This window comes from Equus caballus, chromosome X, assembly GCF_041296265.1.
Source record: "Equus caballus isolate H_3958 breed thoroughbred chromosome X, TB-T2T, whole genome shotgun sequence".
Taxonomy (NCBI): domain Eukaryota; kingdom Metazoa; phylum Chordata; class Mammalia; order Perissodactyla; family Equidae; genus Equus; species Equus caballus.
In genome coordinates, this window is record NC_091715.1 from 100,887,765 (window position 1) to 100,899,574 (window position 11,810).

Below are 11,810 nucleotides of genomic sequence, written 5' to 3' on the forward strand. Positions count from 1 at the left end.
GTGTATATAAAAGTGCTGTATACAACTCTTGATGTTAGTTCAAATCATTTCCTTTTAAATAAGCACTGAAAAGAGAACCGTCATAAAGTTTAAACATCACACCTGTTCCCTTGCCTGAACTCCAACAATTACAAATGAGTGGAATCTGAATTCATTAGATTTTCCTGTATTTGTATCCTGTCTGTGCCTCCCCAGAGACGACAGATAAAGGAGAAGGAAAATATATATTGTAGGTTGTTTTTTTTTTTTAAATGGCAATTCCACGAGCACCTCTTTTGCTGATTTGTGCGGGAAACTGCAGCTTCGTCTGTATGTCCAGAAGAGATTTGCTCTGCTCTTTCTGGTTTGCTGGCTTAGGCAAACAACTTGCTAAAGACAAGAGACTGTGTGTGTGCTTCTAGACCTACTGAAGAAAGTCGAAATGTTTGGAGTGAAGAATAGTAAGAGAAGACAGTATTTGTGCAAGTCAGTGTGTCTCATGTAATTGTGGAGAATTACTTGTGGGACACGTAAATTCAGGATACAAAAATGGAGGCACATATTTAGCTACAACAGAGCCTATTACGAACCTTTAAGTTGGATTCAGCAAGCATCTATAAACAGTCACAGGATGGAATCTGACATCAAGACCTGCTTTCTGTCCCAAACCTAGTTCTTATAATTCCAAACAAATGAACAGATTGACAGTGTAAGATGCAGAAGAATTTTGTCTAGTCCACCTATGCTCAACTGATGGTGATTGGGATCAACTTTTTTCACCAAAAGACAAATCCTGGGGTTCTAATTATCACTCTTCTTTAAGTCAGATTTTGATCCTGTCAGACTCGATACGCTAATCAATCATTCTTTCTCTGAGATGACTATCACGAGTTTCTTAGGAACTTTTAGAAAACATTTGGTCCCATCAATGGGACTCTGTCAGCACTCTCCACTATACACTGAGGAGGGGCAGGGAAAAAACTCTATCATTAAAGATCTGCATGTCTGGGGTCCAGTTTAGGCGTTGCATTTATCAGGCACTGAGTTTATTTTGGTAAGGCAGGATCATAAGCCATTTCTCTTGCATGTAACTTGGCAGGATTTAATGGGAACAGCCTTTCCTTCTTTTATCTTTTTTGTTTTGTGGTGGACACTTTGGAGGTCAGAGCTAGTGGCTTTAAGAGACGTGCCTTTATCCAACACAGAGAAATGGGGAAGGGGAGCAACAGAATAGTTGTAAAGCTGTTAACTTAAATATAAATACTCAAAAGCTTTTGGTTCTAACACAAATAGGTACAACTGACCTAGATGTCCTATGTGAATTTACTTTCAGAAAGCAAAATTGACTTACCTAGCAAGTGTAAACAGGAGATATCATCAGACGGGTCTGGGTCATTATGAAAATTGCATTCAAAACATGTTTTTCTTTGTTCCTTTGTGAAACTCATTAACTTATCTAGGAGTAACTTTCTTGTCAGTGTTAAGCAGTGGAGGAGAAGAGAGACAGTTGCTGGTAGTGCTCCATGACAAATTGCTGGATATGCCCACCCACACCCTATCACAGTGTAAAATTTGACATGTCTAGGCAATAGGCTGATACTTTGGGGACTACCATAGCATGGCAATAGAAAATTACATCCACAATGTAAACTTCTACCGGGCAAAGGATGGAGAGATGTGAGAGGGTAGGGCTTCTATATAGTCTGTTTACTCATGAGCTGTGTCATTTGTGAGGATATGACTCTCCAGTACATTTTGATGAGCCCCTCCATGTGCAGCACACTAAAAATAAACAATTGTGGTTCACATATGCGTATATTATTAGTAGAGAATGAGTATTTTCCTGGATTGCCTCTTGTTATTCACTCCAACATTTTGCCATTCAAAAAATAGTTCTAGAGTGTGACATCAGGAAGTTGGAAGAATAGGAGTTTTCAGCCCTCACATAGCCAAATAAACACTTACCTTGCAATCAATCATGGATGATCGTACCTTTGTGGGAGCCCCGGTGTCCAGTGCAGAAGTCCCAGAACCATGTGGAAGGAAAAGAATCTAAGAAAGACACATTGAGGAGGGTAAGAACAGTTTCACTTTACCGATGTCAATCCTCTTCCAAAGCTGCTCATCTCAAAGCTGAGAGAGACGCCCTCGGCCTGCAATTTCTCCCATGGGGGAAAGTCAGAGTGTAGTGAGCACTTGACTTCCCCCAGCTGTGCTAGACACTGCCCAAGAGGCCCACTTCTTTCTGCTCCCACCAAGAACACAGAGGGGATAAGCATGGCTGAATAGTCTGGGGAGACCAAAGAGCAGGGAAAAGTGTCAAGGGCTCACAGTGAACAGGGCACCAACCTCGACAAGGGGCTGCGGTTTCTACAAACCCCCTCATGGGCTCTACCACCAGGCCCACTCACAAACCTCATAGGATATGTCACCTACAGAAACCCCAATTAGCTCACGAGCATCCCCAGCACTTCATTTGCTGCTCCCCCCTAGAGTTAGTGCCCCACGTGCACCCTTGCAGATGGTGCACTTGAGCCTCTGCAGATCATGCACAAGAACACAAAGTGAACTGGTTGGACTCTGCTCGATTGGGAAAAGGAACACAAGCTTGAACACTTCAGGGCACTGCCCTAACGAAAATAAATAGGAGGCTTTCATCAAGTGGCCAGGCTTTGCGTAATTTGGAGGAGACATACAATTTTAACACCTCCCTCACAAGAGTGAACAAGAGAAGTGGAGCGGGTGCATCCATAGAAAAGGCCTCAGAGACCCCTAGAATTCCTAGCCTGGCTGACTGGTGAAGGTCTTTCTCTCCTCAAGAACGTCAGTAAATGCTGGAGGAGGTGATTGCTTCCTCACACATGAAGACTGCAACACAAGACTTCAAGCAACAGGAAAAATCTAGGAAACGTGACACCACAGAAGAAACGAGCTAATTGTCCAGTAACCGGCCCCATAGAAATGGAGTCCCTGAATTGCCTGACAAAGAATTCAAAATAATTGCTTAAGGACACCCAGCCAGCTACAAGTCAACAGAGATAGACAACTCAGGGAAATCAGGAAAACAATACCTGAAGAAAGCAGAAAGTTCAATAAAGACGTAAAACTCATACAAAAGACTGAAACAGAAATTCTGGAGCTGAAGAATACAACGAGTGAAATGAAAAACACCATAGAGAGCTTCAAGAGCAGATTCCAACGGGCAGAAAAAAGAATCCATGAACTCAAAGACAGGTCAGTAGAAATTATCAAATCTGAAGAGAAAAAAGATAAAAAGAATGAGAGAGTGAAGAAAGCCTATGGCATTTTGGGGATACCATAAAATGAATCAATATATGCATTATGGGTGTCCCAGAAGGAGAGAGAGAAAGGGGTAGAAGCTTAATTATAGAAATAATGGCTGAAAACTTCCCAAATAATTGGAGGGATATGGACATCCAAGTTCATGAGGCGCAAAGGTCCTTAAGCAAAATCATCCCATACAAAGTTGCACCAGGACACATTATAATCAAGATATAAAGCATAAAGTCAAAGACATAGAGAGAAGTTTGAAAGCAGCAAGAGAAAAGTCAGTCGTCACATACAAGGGAACAGCATAAGGCTATCAGGAGATTTCTCAGAAGAAATTTTGCAGGCTAGGAGAGAGTGGGACGAACCAGTCAAAGTGCTGAAAGGAAAAGACTGACAACCAAGCTGACAACTCTGTTCATAAAAGCTGTCCTTCAGAAATGAAAGATAAAGACATTCCCAGACAAACAAAAGCTGAGGGAGATATTCAACCACTACACCTGCCTTACAAGAAATGTTAAAGGGAGTTCTTTAAGTTATAACAGAAAGATGCTAATTAACGACCTGGAAACATATGAAGGTATAAAACTCATTGGTAAAGGCAAGCACATAGCCAAATTCAGAACACTCTAACACTGTAATGGTTGTGTACAAATCACTTTTAGCTTTAGTATAAAAATTGAAAGACAAAAGTATTAAATATAAGTATAGCTAGGATAACTTTTTAATGGACCCACACTATAAAAAGATGTGAACTGTGACATCAGTAACACAAAATGGGAGAGCGGGGAGTAAAATTGTAGTTTTTGTAAACGATCAAAGTTAAGCTGTTATCAGCTTAAAATAAACTTATAACTATAAGAGATTTTATGTAACCATTATGGTAAGAACAAAGCAAAAATCTATAGTAAGTACACAAAAGACAAAGAGAAAGGAATCAAAGCACAGCACTACAAAAGAAAATCATCAAATCACAAAGGAAGACAGCAAGAGAGGAAGAAAGGAGCTACAAAACAGTCAGAAAACAATTAACAAAATGACAACAGGACGTCCTTATTTATCATTAATTCTTTTAAATATAAATGGATTGTACCTCCATCAAAAGACATAGAGTAGCTAACGGATAGATTAAACAAGATCAAAACATATTCTGCCTATAAACGGCTTGCTTTGGCTTAGAGGACACATAGGCTGAAAGTGAAGGGATGGATAAAGATATTGCATGCAAATGCTAACCAAAAGACAGCAGGAGTGGCCGTACTGATATCAGACAAAATAGAATTTCAGTCAAAAAGTGTCACAAGGGTCAAGAGTCATTATATAATGATAAACAAGCCAATTCTGCAAGGGTATATAACAATTATGTTTTCATATATGTATGTGTTGTGAAATGGACAACGATTACTACAATCAAGCTAATTAACATCTCCATCACCTCACAGTTACCTTTCTTTTTGTGGTAGGACACTTAAGATCTACTTTCTTAGCAAATTTCAAAGAACAGTAGAGTATCATTAACTATAGCCACCATGCTGTACATTAGATCTCTAGTACTTATTCATCCCATGTAACTGAAACTTGGTACCCTTTGAACAACATCTTCTGATTTTCCTGACACCCCCAGCCCCTGGTAAACACCATTCTACTCCCTACTTCCATGAGTTCACCTTTATTCGACATTTTTTGGATTCAACTTACAGGTAAGTGACATCTTGCAGTATTTGTCTTCTGAATCTGGCTTATTTCACCTGGCATAACGTCCTCTAGCTTCATCCATGTTGTCTCAAATGATGGCATTTCGTTCATTTTAAGGCTGAATAATATTCCACTGCATATATGTTTGCGTGTGTGTGTGTGTCTGTATACACACTGGAACCCTAATGCACTGTTGGTGGGAATGTAAATTGGTACAACCATTATGGAAAACAGCATGGAGGTTCCCCTAAAATTTTCTTTAAAAAACAGACCTACCATATGATCCAGCAATCCCATGTCTGAGTATTTATCCAAATGTTCTGAAATCAAGATGCCAAAGAGATACCTGCACTCCTATGTTCATTGCAGCGTTCTCAATAGCCGAGATATGGAAACAACCTAACTGACTCTCAAGAGAGGAACTGATAAAGAAAGTGTGGTGTATATATATATATATATAGATATATATATATATATATAGAATGTATACCATAGTGATTATGACTAACAATACTGTACTGTATAGTTGAAATTTTGTAAGGGGATATATCGAGCCTAAGTTTTCTCACCAGAAAAAAGAAAAGGTAAGTATGTGACGTGATGGATACATTAATTAACTTGATTGCAGCGATTAGTTCACAATATATAAGTATATGAAATCATCCAGTTGTACACTTAAAATATATTCAATAAAAATAATAAAATAAAAAATTTAAAAGACATAGTATCAGAAACTTTAGCAGAACAATTAGGCAAGAAAAAGAAGTAGAGGGCATGCAAATTGGAAAGGAAGAAGTAAAATATCTGTCTTCACAGATGACATGATCTTATATGTAGAAAACTCTAAAGATTCTAAGAAAGAACAATTGGAACAAGCAAACAAAAGCAGCAAGGATACGGGACGCAAAATCAACATGCAGAAGTCAATTGTGTTTCTATACACTGACAAGGAACAATCCAAAACGAAAATTAAGAAAATAATTCCATTTGCAATAGCATCAGTATGGTAAAATACTTAAGCAAAATTAACCAAAGAAGTGAAAGACTGTTGCACTGAAAGTTTCAAAGCATTTCTGAAAGAAATTAAAGAAGACATAAATAAATGGAAAGGTATCCCATATTCATGAACTGGAAGACTTGACATTTATAAGATGTCAATACTACTCAAAGGAATCCACAGATTTGATGCAACCCTTATCAAAATGCCCACAACTTTATTTTTCAGAAAAAAATTCCCACCCTGCAATTCAGGAATCTCAAGGGACCCAAGCAGCCAAAATAATCTTGAAAAAGAACAACAAAATTGAGAGACTCACAAATACTGATTTTAAATCTTTCTACAAAGCAACAGTAATTAAAACAGTGTGGTACTGGTATAAGGACAGACATACTGACCAACAGAAGAGAACAGAGAGCTCACAAAGAAACCTTTCCATATGTGATCAAATGATTTTTGACAAGGGTGCCAATACCATTTAATAGGGATAGGTGAATCTTTTCAACAAAATGGTGCTGAGAAAACTGGATATCCACATGCAAAAAATGAAGATGGACTCTTACCATACGCCACATACAAAAAGTAACTCAAAATGGAACAAGGACCTACATGTAAGAGCTAAAATTATAAAACTCTTAGAAGAAAACATAGAGGGAATGTTTCATGACATTAGATCTCATGACATTAGATCTAGCAATGTTTTCTTGAATATGTCACCAACAGGACAGACAACAAAAGACATAATATACAAATAGGGCTTTATTATAAAATTAAAAACCTTTGTGCCTCAAAAGGCACTATCGACAAAGTGAAAAGGTAACCCTCAGAAGGGGAGAAAATATTTGCAAATCATAAATCTGACAAAGGTCAATATTCTGACTATTTAAAGTGCTCCTACAACTCAACTGCAAAAGACCCCAACGAATCCAATTTAAAAAGGAGCAAAGGAGTTGAATAGACATTTCTTCAAAGAAGATATATAGATATCCAATAAGCACATGAAAAGATGCTCAACATCAGCAATCATTAGGGAAAGGCAAATCAAAACCACAATGATGAACCACTTCACAGTCATTGGGACGGCTATTATCCCCCCAAAATAACAATAACAGAAAATAACAAGTGCTGATGAGGATGTGGGAAAACGGATAACCTTGAGCATTGCTGGTGGGAATTTAAAATGGTGGATCCACTACTGAACAAAGCATGGCAATTCAAAAGAATGACACAAGATGATCCAGTAATTCCACTTTTAGGTATATATTCAAAAGTATTAAAATCAGAAACTCTAACAGATATTTGTGCACAAGTGTTCATAGCAGCATTATTCACGATAGCCAAAAAATGAAAATAACCAAATTTCCATCTATGGATGAACAGATGAACAAAATGTGGCATATACACACAGCAGAATAATATTCTGCGTTAAAAAGGAATGAGGCAGCCGCCCCAGTGGTAGAGCGGTTAAGTGCGCACGTTCCGCTTTGGCGGCCGGGGGTTCGCTGGTTGGGATCCCGGGTGCGGACACGGCACCGCTTGGCAAGCCTTGCTGTGGCAGGCGTCCCACATATAAAGCAGAGGAAGATGCGCACCGATGTTAGCTCAGGCCCAGTCATCCTAAGCCAAAAAGAGGAGGATTGGCAGCGGACGTTAGCTCAGGGCTAATCTTCCTCAAAAAAAAAAAAAAAAAAAAAAAAAAGGAATGGGATTCTGATACATGTTACAACGTGAATTATCCTTGAAAATGTTATGCTACGGAAAATAAGCCAGACACAAAAGGACAAATAATGTATGATTCGACTTGCGTAAGATACGTAGAATAGTAAAATCAATGGCTAGAGAGAGGAGACTAGTGGTTACCAGGGGCTGGAGGGAGGTGTGGTTGGGGGGTTACTGTTTAATGTGTACAGACTTTCAGTTTGAGATAATGAAAAAGTTATGGAAATGGATAGTGGTTGATGAGGATTTTTAGGCTGCTTAATTTTAAAACAGTTTATGATGAGGATTTTTAGGCTGCTTAATTTTAAAACAGTTTATGATGAGGATTTTTAGGCTGCTTAATTTTAAAACTGCAGATGAGAATCAGGCTCCTAGGAGTGGAATTTGCTTGCCCTTTGATCAGAGACAATTGCATTTGTGAAGGAAATCTCCATGCCTCCCTCTCTGCGCCAGGAGGAAGGGGGGATGGCCTTATCTCTGGAAACTCTTAATGGGGAAGGCAAGAACTTAAGTTGTTTACTGTCTGGCAACCTCATGTAACTGACCCCCCACCCCAAAATCCTCCTTTGTCTTTAGCTGAAGATAATATTTGAGCGGTGACTTCTGCCATTTACTCAATCCGGTTTGATTCTTATCTAAAAGTTGTGGGACCGCCCAATGGCCGGACCCTACCGGCACTGGTACCATTTTAACTTTTTTTCCTTTGTCTTGTAAAGAGATGACTCACATACCCATGCCTTAAATTTAACCCTAACCCTCAACTCGGGGCAGCAGCAGGAGCTCTGACTGCCCGTGGGTCCTGTCCCCACGCACCAGCTCTGCCTGCCCATGGGTCCTGTCCCCATGCCAGCGGGGGCAGCAGAAGCAGCGGCAGCAGAAGCTCTGACTGCCCATGGGTCCTGTCCCCATGCTATTCTATACTATTCTCTAAATAAAAGAGCACTACTGCCACATCTTGAGAGTCTAAGAAATCTTTCTTTCGATTCCTCGGCTCACCGACCCCGCATCAGTGGTGATGGTTTCACCACAATGTGAATGTTTTTAATGCCACTGAACTATACACTAGAAAATGGTTAAAATTGCAAACTTTATGTCACGTACATTCTGCCACGTTAAAACAAAGTTTGAGTCCCTTCCTTTCCCCCAAATTTCTCAGTACAAGCAGAGTTTTCATTAAAGTTGCTGAGATTAGGGTAGATGGAGAGTGGCGAACACGTGACATGGAAGCGTGAGTAAGCATCCCACCAGTAAGAAAGGCTTTGCATTTATTTTCACTTTCAGCTGTCCTGTGGTGGGCCAAGCTCAGCTAAATGTAATTCGCTTTTCGTTCCACCCAAAGTTCTTCTATCTTCTTATTGACACTATCTAACTTATCTTGGGGGCCCCTTGATTCAGCAGTGACAGCCATGTTGCCTTTTGAGTGGGGCTGCAGGGCTTGCTGCCCTCTTATCATGGCAACATCCTTTCCTCCTCTCCTACGGAGGGGAGTGAGCATCAAGCAAAGAACCACTCATTGCAGCTTGTTCCAACCCTACCTCTTACCACTCTGTCTCTAAGCATTCATTAACAGGCAGGACAGTTGGGGACCTTTAAGCACCCTCACGCGCCACCCGGGATGAGAACATTTGATACCAGATCCTGGGGAGCTTTCTTGTATCCTCTAACCCAGGACAAAAGCCCTTGTCATTTCTTCTTTGTCAACATCCTACTGCTGTCATCCAAACTTTCAAGAACTATGAAGGGTGTGTGATTTTGCTCTACTTGCAAGTTAAAAGTTAGCCTGCCATGGTTTCATAGATGCTGGAGAAGACATGAGACTGTTACAGGCTCTTACCACCAGCCCTGATATCAGTTCCCCTACACTGAACCCAGCATATATGGGGTTAGAAACCTACCACCCCCTTTCCTGCTTCTCTAGCTCCACTTATATGTAAATACCTGTTTCCTTAACCTTTGACTCCTTGAGCTCTGCAACTAAATAGGAGTTACAAATTGTTAACAGTCCAGGTGGCCTGGAGTTGGAGGCACACTAAAGTTTAGCTAATCATGTGCCCTTGAAGTCTGCCAGGAAAGCTGCTGTCTCAAGAATATCAAAGGGCGGAGGCTTCCCAGACCTCAACTCCTCGACTCCTGGCGCTGGAACCCTCCTCAAACAGGAAGACAAGAAGGCGGCAAAGGATGCCCAGCCCACCTGCCATCCTCCTATCTCACCAGCCCCACGCCCCCCACCTAGCTACAAGCAGCCTCTCAAGGCCAAACGCAGGCTGGTGGGAAAATGCTGGGCTGCACAGCTACATGCGCCTCCTCCCATACCCAAAATCCCAAATAAAAATCCCTACCCGTTCCTTATCGGGGAGCTAGCAATTTTGAGACATGAGCCCTTGCTTTGCTCCCTGTGCCTGGCACAGTAAAGACTTTCTGCTGGGAGCCGTGGCTACATCATTTGTTCGGCTGTTTGACAGGGTCCAGCCGATTAACGCCTAGGGGTGCAGGGTCGCCCCTTGGTGAAGAATAACCGGCCAGCCCCTCACATAGTTCTGAAACCTGTGCTGCTTCTAATTGCCCTTCATTCCTTTTCCTTTCTTAACCTCCAGTTTTCACTCCTTTGGGTGGCTGCTTGGGAGGCACTACCTCCTGGGAAAATTAGATATAGTAAGAGAATGTGACCACCTGCAGGTAACTTTCAAGATATTTTTCAGTTAATTATTGGAGGAGCACACAGTCCCATTTGAGACAATCAGAAAGGAATCCTGCCCAGATAAGATGTCGAATTAGGTTTATGGCCTCTGTCTGGTTAATGTTTCCTTCTCCCTCCAGTTCTTTGTCTAAATATATATGCATCGTCCTTCTAAGTTTGTTGGTTAATTGGATGATCAAGAAGTATCTATATATTATTCTTGACCTTCTGCTTTCTGTTAAAATGTTTTAGAGGTTTTCTCCTAAAAGCAATAAATAATAAATAATTGATGAGTAGAAGGGCCGAGGGGTGCAGGGATGCCCCTCGGTGAAGAATGGCCGGCCGACACCCCTGATATTTTCTGAATTATATGCATGCTTTCTAGCAAGGTTATGTCTATACTTTTTTCTGTTTTTTATTCTTGAAGATATATAGTTTAGCTTAGCTTTTCAGCCCTTTACTTTACTAACAAAGTGATACTTTCTACGGCAGTGTGCTTAAGGGACTGTTAGCTCCACAATCAAAAAGACAAAGGAATGCTTCCACCCCCTAAAGGGCACGAAAAAGTAAAGATGTTTAACTGCCCGCTGAGAATGCAGATAGCCCTGGGGATAAGACACCCTGGAGTCGCCTTTTGTTCCCATTAACCATCTACACTAATGGCGTAAATGATTGAGGGAGGCAGGGATGGCTCCACCAGGATGTAACCAGACGGACTGCTGTCCTGTCCGGAGGCCTGGACCTTCTCTCTGTGATTTAACTTTACCATGAATTACAACAGATGCCTAGGTACCTATCTCTTTTTGCTTAGAGACAACAAACACTAGTTAATTGCGGAGAAGACTACCATTAACCTTATGCTCTATAGAATAGAATGCTAATAAATATTCTTGTGCTCGTTTTTTTACTTCCTTATCTCTCTGAGAATATTTGTAGAACCATTTCTGTACTAATCCTGAAAAATATATAAACGACACTTGTGCACCGTAAAGTCGGACTTGCTAACACCAACCCAAGTCTCACGTCCCCTTTATTTTCCCCTCATTGCGCCGACGCCGTCCATCCCTCAGGAACCTGGACTCCGCCGGGGCGGGACCCTGGCAACTTTCCTCTTCCACTCAAGACGCTGTTCTCGTTACTTGGATTGGCATCAGGTTCAGGGACCGAACTTTCGGTGACAAGACTTCTGGGTCAGAGGAGAAGGAATTTATTGCTCACAGAACAGCAGCAAGCATGAGCTGTATGTTTGTGCTGTTTCCTCCCCCAAATCCCACACAGCTGACGCTGAGTAGCCCAGGTGAAAACTGTGCACACAGTGGGTTTGCATCACAGATGAGGAATCCTGAGATCAGGAAAACCCAATCTTTTATAATGGGACGGCTAGCAATCATGCCTAACCATTCCCGCAGGGGGAGTCCTGGTCTTCATTAACCTGGTCAGCAAAAGAATCTGTCC